At 53.2% G+C, this 13,332-nt stretch overlaps 1 protein-coding gene across 4 annotated transcripts in view; it reads right to left on the bottom strand.

Annotated features, from left to right (window-relative positions):
• The window catches only part of FAM222A (family with sequence similarity 222 member A), a 107,712-nt gene that overhangs the window by 78,024 nt on the left and 16,356 nt on the right, over window positions 1–13,332 (bottom strand). Inside the window, exons 2-3 of one of the 4 annotated variants that reach the window (XM_073312860.2) lie at window positions 7,462–7,570; window positions 6,469–6,684 (exon numbers count right to left, since the gene is read on the bottom strand). The exons of 1 other annotated variant lie outside the window; for it this stretch is intronic. The gene's annotated coding sequence lies outside the window, so the exon portion shown is untranslated. Of the gene's footprint in view, window positions 1–6,468; window positions 6,685–7,316; window positions 7,429–7,461; window positions 7,571–13,332 lie in introns of those variants that run through there. 2 more of the 4 variants (XM_073312862.2, XM_073312859.2) reach the window with 2 other exon arrangements.

Genomic DNA, 13,332 nt, shown 5'->3' with positions numbered 1-13,332 from the left:
CCCAGCAGGCCTTTATATAGCGAGGTAACATTTGGCTGCCATCTCCCCACTCCTCTTTCCGTTGCCTTTTAACACCATGGCAATAAGACAAACTGCCCAAGGTTGCCACGCAAGCCAGGAGTTTCACAGCTCTAAAACCCAGGGAGCTAGGGGATGTTATTTTATGCAAAACACCCGTCTAAAAAAAACCTGAAAAACCCCAAAGCAGGTCCCTGCTGGACCGATTCTTCAATTAAAAGAGCAGCAAAGCAATGAGCACAGCTTGGTGGCTTATCCTTTGTCCTTCTGGAATGGTTCTTTTAATTAAGATAGCAATAAAGTGGAAGTTCGGCTCCGCCATGACCTCCTTAACACGGCCTTGGGCTGACTTTGAAACTATTCATAAGTCAACTCAACTTAAAAGGCAGAAGAGTCCAGGGTAATTGCAAAAGCTACACTCTCCTGCCCGCCTCCCCCAGTGCTGGGCCTTGCAGGTTTCTCAGCGCAGCCTCATTCCCCAGACCCACGCCCAGGCAAACGGGATACCACCCAGGATGCCAGCACCTGCAGGTCGTCTGCCCTGTGCGTGGAAGAGAAGGAGCAGAACCCAAGGAGATGTCACCCTGGGCTGGTACCTCGCCCGGGATGATGCAGTCGTGTCACATGCGTACAGCCTTCCAGGAGCATGGGCCCTTGAAGAACGACAGATTAGGAGAACAGCTCACAGATAGGGGCACAAAGAGAATCGCTAGTGACCAGGGTGGGCGCTCACGCCCCCCACTTTCCCCCGACCCTGGGCCAGTTGTCCTGATGTTGGCTCCCCACACACCTGTCGTGGCACCTCAGGCTTGGCCCGTGCTTCTGCCAATGGACCCCGACCCGGGCCTGTCGCACCCAGCGAGCTCCCCATGCCCCTCTCAAAGCACCTCAAGCCCAAACTGCTATTTTGGCCCAGGCGTGCTCCAGAAGAGAGCCCGCTACACTGCATCGTGCCAAGTCGGGTGGTGTCGGAGCTGCAAGCGCTCAGTGTCGGCACCAGAGCCTGCGCCCCAGAATGTGGAGGATACCGCAAGTCCGACTGGGATTCCCAGAACGAGACCCCAAAGGGCCTAGCCCCAGGAATGCCTGTTGCCTGTACTCAGCCCACAGAAAGGCCTTTGGCAACCTGCAGTGCATGGAGCTTGGCAGCTGGGGAGAGGAGTGGTGGGAATACATGCGCCGTATCAGCTTGTTAGCTCTCACCAGCACTCCCCACCTAAGAACAGCCGCCTCCCGGACAGCCCCGCGAGAGAAAAGCCAGACTAGCTTTAGCACCACAATACACCGGCTGAAAAGGCCAATGCGACAGCTTCAGCCCCTGTGATCTTCAAAGCCTGGTTATTACCTATTTCCTGCCTCGGGGGGTCTTACATTCAAACGCCATTTAACAACCTTGTTCTGAAACGCAGCCTGCCATACGGCACCCCCTGGCTTGGGCCAATACCAGACACAAACAAGCCACAGTTTGCAGCAAAAGCTGAAGTGTTGAGCCAGTGCCTAGTCGTGCTGGCTGCACAGACCCTACTCGCCTCGTTTGGGGGCCAGGTTTTGAAGTTCTTCTAACAACTGTCAGCAGATAGTTAAAGAAGCTGCTGAACTTTGCACATCCCCATCAGAACCAAACCACCTGGCAGGGAAGCCATCAAAGCCCAGGTTTGCTATTTCTTCACCATTCTCCACTCATCAGCTACAAATAAAGGCAAGAGGATCAAGAGGGGGAGTGAAGTCTAGGAAGTGAAACTCACCAGTCTAATTTTGCAGTCCAACCTGAGAGGGACAAAGGAAGTAAAACAAGCAGCATCAGCAATAAAAGGGATGGAGTCAACGTTAGATATTCTTTCAATTCCAAGAAAGCTGCAGGGCTGTTAGTACCAGGCTCGGGTTTCCCACTCACCCACAAACGATAAGGGCTTTGCTAAAACAAACCGACACCCGTGGGAATTTCTACAGAAAATCTTCCAGGATTTGAGCCATTTCTTTTTTAAATCTCCCAAGAGCATCCCTTTAAGGCACTGCTCAGCAATCACCACACCACTGATTCTGTCCTGATCCTCGGCTTCCGACCAAATGTTTTCCCTTCCAACTCTGCTTCGAAAAGTGCCTGTTTTAAAAACAAACCCAAACTCTTTTGCTTCTCAATGAGGCCACAAAAGAAGGGACGAGGACTTTAAAAATTCGCCCTGCATAGAAAAATGGCTGTGACAGCACAAAGAGTAAATTGAATCAGAGAATGGGAGTAAATTGCCTAGTGACTGTTACAAATGATCTGATGGAAGAAATAAGGTATCTGATGTGTACATAACAGAATTAAAAAAAACAACCCAAGTGCTACTGAGCATTTGCAGGCACCGAGGTGGGGGCTGGGGCAGCCTGGTGAAATGTGTGTGTCAGCTTTAAGGAGGCCTCCCATCAAATGAGCTATTTTGGACAGAGATTAAAGATCTATTTTAGCTGTGAGCAAGAAGAGCGCTCTAACAGGTTAATAATGATCCTCGAAACCAACATGCCTTGGATGCCTTTGTAATGGCTGCCGACTTGGACGGCAAAAGAACCAGAGCTGAATAACCAGGTCGAGAGAGAGACTAAAAGAAAATCTGGAAGAAAATTCCTTAGCTCGGTTACTAGCGACACCTTTGACTAGGAGGAGGATCTTGTCCATCGAAGACCCCAGTTCTGCAATGTACGATGAGGCACAGGAGCGCAGCGCTCTCGGGGCTCCACAGAAAACCGGCTGTTGAGTCCGATTTGAGTCACCCCGCAGGCCCACGCTGGGCACTGGGGTTTGGAGCCAAACTTTTCATCACTGAAAAACCTGGATTTTTGTACTTCCCTCAGGGCTTGTCACACTGGCAAGTTATATTGGTGTAAGCGGAAGTGTGAATCCTATCGCTATAGTTAGACTGGTATATAACTCCCTAGGTTGACTTTTCTCCTGGAATAAGAGTGGCTTTTGGGTTTAATTTATGTTGCTTTGGAAAGGGGTATTAGCTAAACAAAAAAGCCACGCACTCACGTACGGTGCGTTTACAACACTAGTGGAATCTTTAAATCCAAGAGCCACATTCTGGTTTCTTTTTATTGCAAAATGCTCAAGGAAGATACTTTTTTGTTTTAAAGCCACTGCAAGAACACAGATCTAGCAATTTCTGGAGTTGGTAAAACCCCTTTTTAAAAGTGACTACACGTTGTCCTTTACTTCAGAGCCATTTTACGGGGCCATTTCCATTGCTTTGGCGGATTTGCTGTAAGCTCATGGAACAGGGTCACCGCCTTCACTTTGGCAGCCGGAGCAGGGTATGCAGATGCAACCCCCAGGTGGAATGGCCAGGCATTTATCAGAGAAAAGTGCAACATGAAAAATAGAGGTAACATTACTTCTGAGACTTGAGAAATCAGCGCACTGCACTGAATCCAATAACAATGCCTCCAGGCCTCGCTGTACTGATGAGCTACAATTACTACTTCATTACAGGCAAAAATGCACCACCGATGTCCAGTAGAATGGGCAGGAAATAGCATGCCCATATTTCTTTAGTCCCACGTCACTCACAGGGGAAGGGCACAGCTCTACTCCCCTTGGCAGCCCCTCCCCCCCAGCCTGGAAATTACAAGAGGAGATATTCTGAACATGAGACGTTGATTTCAGGTAGGCAGGTAGAAGATTTTTGCTCCTACAGTAACCTCAGATTCCTGGAATGTCACTCCCATCCCCCAGCCTCAAACACCCAAACTGATATAAAGCAAAATCACCAGGAAAACAATCAAGGCAGATTCACAGACCTGAATTAGCAACTGGGTATGGGGCACACACCCTAGACGCTCTGTTGAATGACCCTCTATAAATACCTAGCAGAGGGAAACGTGCTGCCATTCTGATGGAATAGAGCCCGTTGGTATAACTGTGCAATGACACGCTGACTTCTCACAAGAGAGAGACAGACATCTGAAGGAAAAATTACAAGTGGAATTATAAATTAAGCCCCTCCGCAGCCTATTGATCAGGGAAACGTTTGTTGAGAGAGGCGTCTTGTTTAACACAAGCTGAATGTATCTAACAATCACCATCTTGCATTTATATAGGACAACCCAGGCTGAAGGATCCACAAAGTGCATCACAAACAGCACCAGTGAAATGCAGCCACCTCTGGGGAGAAAAGCAACAGCCAATCAGCACACAGGAGACAGAGGAGAAAGGACGCTGGGGCCAACATTCACTCATCAAACAGGGATAAGGGCTCTTTAAAGGGCATGCGGTGTAGACGGGACTTTCTGCCATTGTTGGGGTGGAGCTGGAGTAAAGCAGAGTGGGCGAATTGTGTTTAATGTGAGAAGGTCTGAGCCCAAAGGCAGAGTGGCATGACAGAGTGGTTGGAAGCTGGAAGGGACATGTCACACCTGCCTTGATTGGAACTGGTGGCTCCAGAGAATCTTGACATTTTAAATGGGGGAGCTGAGCCCATGACGCTATCAGCCTGCACTGGCCACTGTCAGAGACCAGATATTGGAGTAGGTGGGCCCTGGTCTGATCCAGTACAGCCATGCCTACCTTAGAATAGCTATCGGGGCTCAGATACGGGGATGGGCATAGCATAAAACCCTGAGCAAACCATTTCATGCAGGCCCCTACACTTCAGGGGTTTGCTTCCCCTTACCCCCAACCGATCTTGACATAAATCCAAGGATTGTGTGATATCCATTCCCAACGTGAGCAGGAGGCCTCAGGAGTTGGGTGCCTGCTTCAATCCAGCTCCTGGCACCACAGCCCCCAGATGCGGCTCTCCTTGCCCAGTGATCACCAGGAGGGAAGAGCTAACATGCAGCGGAGCTGCCATGTAACCCTCCCCCAGCAGGATGAGTCATTGCAGCACCAACTCCTGGCCAGCCTAGCTGCCTCTTCAGTGCCCGATTCGGAAGCGGCTGCCTGGCGTAGACAGGTCTGGGGGCAGTTCGTTAGTGGCTCTCCACTTAAAATTAACATGAGGCCCAAGGTGACACCGAGAGCAGCCACGTGCTGCCGGGGGCTAGATTAGGAGGGCTTATCTCTTGCCAGCTCATAAAGAGACACAAACACTGCCTGGATGCTGTCTGCTTCGATTTACAAAGTCATCCTCGAGGGAAGAGGAGGAGGGTGCAGCTCGCCGCGAGACAGAGCTAGGTGAAAAGCAGCTGAAAGAAGCTGACTGGGGTGTCTGTAATTGGAAGTGGAGCATGCGTACACATCTCCGAGCAGAAGGTCATTAGGTGGGACCAGAAACAAAATGTCAGACCCCAGCCAAGGCAGCAAACACGCTAGTAAAAGGTCAAGCGCCGACTTGGGTGGTTTCATTTTGGGGCAGGAACAGGAAAGAGCCAACGGACGCACAGGGCCAGCGCGCGTCGGTAGCAGAGGCTCCTGACGGCGCAGGCTCCGACCATGCAGTGTTTAAAATCGACAGATTTCCCCTCGCTTTTACACTCGCTAAGTTGCGTAGGATCAGGGCGCGCGGGAGGAATGCCGCCTTTCAAAGAGCTGCACCGCCATCACTTTGAAAAGAAATCACGCTTGTCGGACACAATTACGCTGTGCTTCAATCCCGTGCGCGGCTCTGGCTGCCGCACGTTCATAGGAGATCAAGGGGAAGAGTTTTCAAGGTGGCACCGCGCCCCTGGGGGCTTCGCTTCTCGAGGACCAGCCAGGCAGCCTGAAATCTCAACCGCTTCCCCAAGGACCTGCCTGCCCCTGCACTGCTGCTGCTCCTGCTCTCCCCTGGGGAGGTGGGTTTTCCCCGCTGCACTGGGACCCTGACACGGCCGCACTGGGACGAAGGCTCAGGGCGGGGAGCCGGCAAACACAGAGGCATTTTGCCAAGCAGCAGGGAAGGGTCACAGCACCGGGGATTCCAAGTGCCAGCCTGCACTGGCAGCTCAGGTTCAGGCCACAGCCATCAGGAGACACAAAACCCGGCTGTTCAGACAGCCATAGGAAATGCTAACTGCTCCAGCCAGGCTTCCAGTCCTGAATGCCCCCACCCTGAGCAAGACGCTAACCCAGTTACACACACACACATAGAGCACACTGCCTCCCTTTCCACGGTGTGTGCAGTAATCCCCACTCCCAGCTGTCCTGCATGCATTTCAGCCTACATGGCTCTTCTGCACAGGACTTCGTGCTGAGTTTCATTTCAGTAGCACGAATACCCTTAGCCCCTCTGCTCCCACCATTAAAGGTGGCTCCAAGAGTGAGGGGGGCTTGGCAGAGCTCAGACAAGCTCCTGGAACGCAGAGGTGGCACGGACTGCCGTTTGAGCAGGGCAGCCAAACTGCTGCTCTGCTAATCCACTGGGTCTCTACAGGGAGGCCTAGACGGGACTGGCTTTGCTACATCTACACTCCCTGCATTTGGCCCAAGAGCTGCTCACGCCACACATCTCACGAGCTCCTGAAGCGTCACACCAGGAACACGCCGCTCACCTGCGCAGACCCAGGGCGGCAGCAGCCAGGGGGCAACTAGCCCAGGTCTTTCCCAGCTACGCTGCAAACCAAGGCAGAGCTGCACTGGCTCATGTAATTACAGGCCCAAGGGCTTGAACGGTGAAAGAATCTAAGGAAGGAATCCAGGGTAGATCACACTGCTGAAATTACTATAATCAAAGGCTTTCACAAAGACTTCAAATGCAACCAATTATCCTGAAAGGCAAGGGAAGAAAGAAAACAAATTAACATGTTTGCATAGAGCCTTTGCGGGCCACACACACACACACAGAGCACAACCTACACACGTCCGACCTTGTTAACGCAGACCACAAATTCACCCCCGCGCTCCAGCCTGGCAAGTGCCCCAGCCGGCCCGCACACCTGCACAGAACCACGACACCGCGGTAGCAATGCAGACAGCACGCTTAGGTTACTCGTTCCGGGCAGAGCACTCACTGCTCTTGCCTTGCCCTACACGCTTCCGTCTGTAAGCGGCTGGCACCGTCTTCATCAGAACTAGCCTGTGCTGGGGAGCACCCTCCTCCAGCCTACACAGAGCCTGCGGCTGACATCAGACCCTTGCCTCCACGTCACCTCTTTGCTCTAAACTCTCTAGTCTTTTCGGTTCCACAGGAGAGTTCGCCACAGCCCTAGGTTGGCGCCCACCCTTTACCCTCTTCTTACCACGCTGCTGGATACAATAGAGCTCTCGGCGAACGGAAAGCCCATTTTTCACCCCGCTCTGTAAGTTTACGGGCAGCACGACTCCCCCATGTCCCTTTTCCCGCCCACCCCCTTCCCCTTTGCCCTGGGACCAATGAACAAACACAAAAGCCCTATCTCACATCGGCTCACTCCTCTTGGGCTTGCCAGGATGGCCCGAGGAAACCTCATTCTCTCTGGGAGATGGCTCTTTTCACAGCACGAGGGGAGGTGGCAGGGCCCCGGTATGTAATCAAAGACGTGCATTGAGGAAAGCGATACATTTACCAGTCGACAGATGGGGAAGCTATTCAAGGCGGTGATCTCCTAAAGCTGCAGCGGCTCCCGTCCCCACCATCCTCGCCTAATTAGGTTATGCTTCGTCTGTGCTGCAAGTCTGCAAAAAAAATAAAAAAAATAAACTCTCTCTTTTAATATTTAAAAAGAGTCCATCACCCTAAGTCTATTTTGTAGCACAAAGCTCAGGAGATTTAAACCCTTCTCACCCGGGGAGATGGAAATGAATGGTATTCTTTAATGAGCTGGTTCAGCAGAAAAGATAGATTTTTAAGATTACAGTAGGAATTCTTATAATTGATGTGTACTTTTGTACCGGGGATTATACCACCATCCGGTCAAATTCCAGCTTTCCCCACCCTGCGCTCTCTCCCCTTTGAGATTTCCTTCGAGAGGAAACACACGCAGAAAACAGCACAAGTTCTGAGCAGAGAGACGAAAAAGCTCCCTGCAAAAGGAAAATTAACAGGCTTTTCTTATTTAGCTGTAGATAATCCAACATAACTGCTGAATGTGAAAATAAGGTATCTATCAAGATTTATATATTTGTTTTACAAAGACCTACTTTCTCTTGCTATTTGAGGCCAGATGAGCCTCTGAATGCAAAGTAATTAAAACGAACACAGAACAATACAAGAGCCCTCTGAAGAATGTGGAGTTTCCCTTTTATGTTTATAGCAATTGTATGAAAATGTACAACACAGAATGGCAACAGCTGACAAATGAGATGAAACAGACATGATTTCAAGTTGGCTTATTCCTGAATCTGATTGGCATTAATTGTGAGCGTTTGCAAAGCAGAACACAAAGTCTGACATTAGCTTCAAGCGAACATTTCCTTCTAATAGTCTTAATGATTACAATGCGAGCTGATGATCATTGTGGTGCGTTAATAGCACGGCTGTGCTGCCGTTTTCCTTCGCTGGGGAGTCAGCTCCACTAACCCACAGCCCCACCCACCGGTCTCCTTTCCGGCGGAGCAGCCCCTTGTGACCCAGCAGGCAAAGCTCCAAGGATGGAGACAGGGTTCTGCAGGGTGATCTGGGTGAAGCCCTCAGCAGGGTCCCCCCACTTGTGGCTGGGAGAGGAACACGGGATTTTTGTTTCCTGCAATGATGGAGGTGCAGAGAAGGGAAGAAGGTGCGGGTGTCGATTCAGGCCAGCACCTCTGGGTTCAGGAACAGGTGTTCTCCCCCACCCCCCGCCCCTTTGTGACTGGAGCCCTTGGCCGCACGAGACCTGCAGCTGCGGGTGCATATTCCATCCCGAATGCCTCAGCCACCACGCTCAGGACAGGCAGGAAGCGAGCTTGAGGGCCTTCCCTGGCGGACTCTGCACGAGCAGACAAGCGAGCTTAACGTCAGCCCAGACACCATGGAGATGGGCGCAGCACAAGACCTAGACAGGGAGGGCGGGGAGCGAGGCAACGCCGCTCAGCGGCCTGGTCCTCATACTCCGATGGTGTTTTCCTGCCGCAGGGTTACCCACTGCTGGCAGCTCCAGCCGGAGCGCTACATGGAGACCGGCGCTGGTATTCCAGCCACCGCATCACCGTGCTCTGGGCGCCATGACTGGCATGACGGCCACTGATCTACGCTAGCGCCCCCACCGGGTAGTGACATCTGTGGAAGCTCTTTGCCAAGAGCCCATAGTTCAGAACACCCCGACACACATGCTCCTCTGTACAACAGATCAGCAACATCCCACACCGTGTGCTCGGGAGCCCTCCTAGAGCTCTCCGGGCCAGGCGCTGGGCGGCCCCCCAACCCTTGGGAGTGCTGCTCTAGGACGGCGTGCCCTGACCGGATCCCACTGGACGGGACAGACAAGGGAGCGATCGTTCCTATTCCCGCAGATGGCTACCCTCCGCCCAAGCTACAGACCCCAACGAACAACTGAACTCCACTCGGGCGGGTTTAGAGCGATGGCTAGCAGCAGGGGTTTGTGCTTGCCGGGGCAGCGCTGCCCGCGAGGCGTGCAGGAGGGGTGCCGCGTTCGGGTACCCGCAGCTCGCACAGCTACTGTCACTGCAGGCACAGAAGGACACGGCCGGCCGTCGACTCAGCAGCTTCCTTCTCCCCCGAGCGCAAGGGCGACGGGTGAAGAACGCAGCGAAGGGAGCCACGCTGCCCCGGCTGAGGGGAACCGACTACGCTGGCCTCCACCATCCCCCATTCCTCACTGGCAGCAGCAGCCCTGCCAACACGCTCAGCCTTGGGGGTGCAGGGAACGGCCCCCATGGCTCAGTCACTCAGTGCCTCCTCTGCCCACAGGGCGGCAATTAGTGCCAGCTGTCCGGGGCTAGGGGGTGAACAGCTCGTTTCTTCTGCAACAGACGAGCAGGAACATTCCAAGGGATCAGCCGCCCTTCGCTTCTCCGAGCTAACACCAGCTTCAGGCTCAACGCCTCTACCCCAGCCCAGCCCATTCCTGGTCACGCCCAAGGAGCTGCATTTCGGAGTTCCTTTCAAGAGCCCCAGCAGCACAATACTGGCCCCAAACTGGACCAGGCCTGACAGGAATAGAAACGGGCCACTCTGGATTTCAAGGGGAGCAGGGCCTGCGTGGATTTAGCCCTCCCGCTGCGCTGAACTGGAAACGCACACAACTCCCTGCTGGCACACTGTGGGGAAGACGCCCAGACGAGCCCCTCCGATTTTGTTAAGCAAGAGGAGTGAAAAGCAACAAGAAAATACCCCACACGAACACAGACTCAGACTGCAAGGCCAGAAGGGACCATCGCGATCATCTGGTCTGAGCTCCGGCACATCGCAGCGCGCTGAACCTCACCCATCCACTCCTGTAACAGACCCCGGACCTCTGGCTGAGCTACTGACATCCTCAAATCATGGTTTAAAGACTTCAAGTTACAGAGAATCCACCATTTGTACTAGTTCAAACCTGCCAGCGACCCGTGCCCTATGCTGCAGAGGAAGGCGAACTCCCTCCCTCACAGGGTCTCTGCCAATCTGACATGGGGGAAAATTCCTTCCAGACCCAAATGTGGCCATCAGTTAGACCCTGCGCATGTGGGCAAGACCCACCAGCCAGCCACCTGAGCAAGGATTCTCTGGAGTAACTCGGAGCCGTGACTATCTAGTGTCCCATCACCAGCCGGCGGATTGGTGTCAGTTATTAAAAGCGCAGCTGAATTACCTCAAACCCAAGCTTTCAGCACCGAGGTTTTACTAGGCAGTTTGTATTGTGGGTAACCTGTGAAAGCCCCAGTTTTTAGGACAGTCCCAAATGTTGCGGGTGAAGCCTGCATTTGGGGGCAGAGTCTAAGCAGAGGCAGAAGCACAGGGGCCTGAGGACCCAGAAACCAGGCCTCAGAAGAAAAATGAAAGGAGAGAAGAGCTCAAGCTCTCTCGGTGCCCGGAAAAAGCCCTCAGCCGTCCTGACCGCTTCAGGGTTACACAGGAGGCAAATCAATTGTCATCGATCAGCAATATCAAGCGGGAACACAGCGCTATGAGATGGCAGACATCTGGTTATCTAGCCGATACTGTGCAGGGGACAAGACTGTAGGTCACAGAGTAGCAGCGTCTCACAGAAGCTACAGAACACCCATTTGCCTTTCCCTTAAAAGGAAAAAGCGGCTTAGATTAGCGACGGCCACGTGCCAGCCAACCAAAACAAACAGCCTGGCTGGGTCCAACGACCCCCAGGCTCATGCGCTCCCGTGACGGATGCCATGTCTGTGACAGCCCAGGACAGAAGCGAACAGCCCTGGAACTCAGCCGCCCGTTCAACCCACGCTCAGCTACTGAGCACCACGCTCAGAGAGCGCAGCAAGGGCCACCCTGCGGCCCCCTGCACGGCACCAGCTCCTCACGACGCCCTGCGTGCCCCCAGCACGGAGGGCTTTCACGGTCACCACGGCTCCGTACAGTGGCAGCAGGCATGAAGCGTGGGCCCACGGGTGCCACGAGTGGAAGCCATGCCCCTAGAAGTGCTCCTTATGGCAAGCTCAAGAAAGGTAACTTGGGCCCAGAATGGTACCGGGCTGCTCGGCCCATGCCACACGCAGTCCCGGTACTCACACCCAGCCTGGGACGCCTGGCTGGGAAAGGTCACATTTCAGCTTCAAGCAGCACTCGAAAGGCACCACAGGGCAAGGGCTATTTTCAAACACGGGGGCCACTGGTGTCCTGATACCCAGCGATGAGAGGGCACCAAAATCCATCTGCACTGCTCCCCTTAGCCAAAGGGCACCTCCTGCAGCTGCTGGTCAGGAGCTGCCTCCTGGGTGAGTGACTAACAGAGCACTGCTCAGTGCCCCAGAGAACAAGGGCAGGGGAGCCGCCAGTGCCAGCCCCAACACGAGCTGGGCCTCTTGCCTGGATGCGGAAGCTGCTTCTCAGAGGCAGACCGCTAGCCCAAGAGAGCCAGAGAGGGAAGAGTCAGGGAGAAAAGCAGCAGGTCTTACAATTAAGCCACGGGGGCTACTGGCGGAACCCAGCCCTGTGCCCCTCGGAAAGGATGAGGGCACCATGGCATTTTGCTCCTGGTGCTGGCATACCGTAGAATGTAAAGCTGTGTCCTGCCATCCCTTGGACAGAGCGCTGGCCCTGGGGGCCTCCCTTCACAGGCAAAGGAGCTGCCTCTCCAGGACGCAAGGAAAAGAGTGGGCAGACACAGACCTCCCTCCGAGCCCAGCTCTGCACGGGGTTCGGATTTCCCTGTACCAGCAACATGCTGCTGCTCTCACAGAGGCCTGGAGCTTTCCTTCTGCCAACACAACCAACCCCACTCAAACTCCTCGGCCTAGGGAGGAGACAGACAGGAGCCACGCCTTGGAATCAGAGCAACACCGTTAACGCCTCTAGCCTGAAACAGGCACTCCAGAATCCTGCCCTCCATGCCAGGCAGTCAGAGATGAGGCCTCAAAAGCCGCTCCCTAGATTCAGATGCAAATGGGGAAGGGGGCTTGCTTAGGAGTCAAAAACCCCTCATGTCCCTAGAGCAACTCAAGGCAGTACATTCAGCAGAGAGCGGAACCGGGGAACCCTCCGGCTGAGGACACAGGGCAATTTGCCAGTTAATGGGACATAAATCCTTATCCTAGCAGATAAGAAATATTCACTGCACACACACACATCCCTCGTTTTATTGGCCGCCAATCTCATAAAACTTATTGCCCACACGACTAACTAGAATCGGTTTTTAATGTAACATTAATAGCACTGCAACAAAAAAACACACACACACACACACACACACACACACAACAGGAGATGAAGCCTCAACAAGCTGCCTTCCACCAAATCGTTTCACTCTCAGCCCAAACGATGCACGGAGCTGCACGGAATGCCAGACATGGCCATGGAGCCAGAGCCCGCTCCGTACCCCCTGCTCCCTGAGCATCTGCAGCCCAGAGCTGAGATGTGGTTTACAAAGACAGATAAAAATATGTAAAAAGATCTCACTAGCTCCTGATTTGAAGCCTCCAACTGTGTTTCTTTCCAAGTGGATTTGTTAGGGTGAGAAAAGATCAGGGGTGATTTTGTTTTGTTTTTTTGCATATGGCAGCACAGATGCGAGCACAATCCATAAAAACTGTTTGCAATTAAACTCCCACTTTGCATGACTTGATTTGTCAGTTATCTGACATTAGATTGTCCTGTTCCCGTGCTGCTGACAAGGGAAGACAAAAAAGCAAAGGCAGATTCCATCCACATCCAGAGGGAGACCGAGTCCCGGTTACCAATACAGCCCGGAGGGGGAGAAGATCCCATTTTACACCCAGAAGCCCAAGGCACGGCTTTGAAAAAGGAATAACCATTTTGGAGAGGGGAAAACTCATTCTGTAACAAACAGGCCATGGTTGCCAGCTAGAGCACCGAGCCAGCACGTGGAAAC

The sequence above is a fragment of the Lepidochelys kempii genome, chromosome 15 (assembly GCF_965140285.1).
Source record: "Lepidochelys kempii isolate rLepKem1 chromosome 15, rLepKem1.hap1, whole genome shotgun sequence".
NCBI lineage: Eukaryota > Metazoa > Chordata > Testudines > Cheloniidae > Lepidochelys > Lepidochelys kempii.
This window is presented reverse-complemented; position numbering and strand designations above follow the sequence as displayed.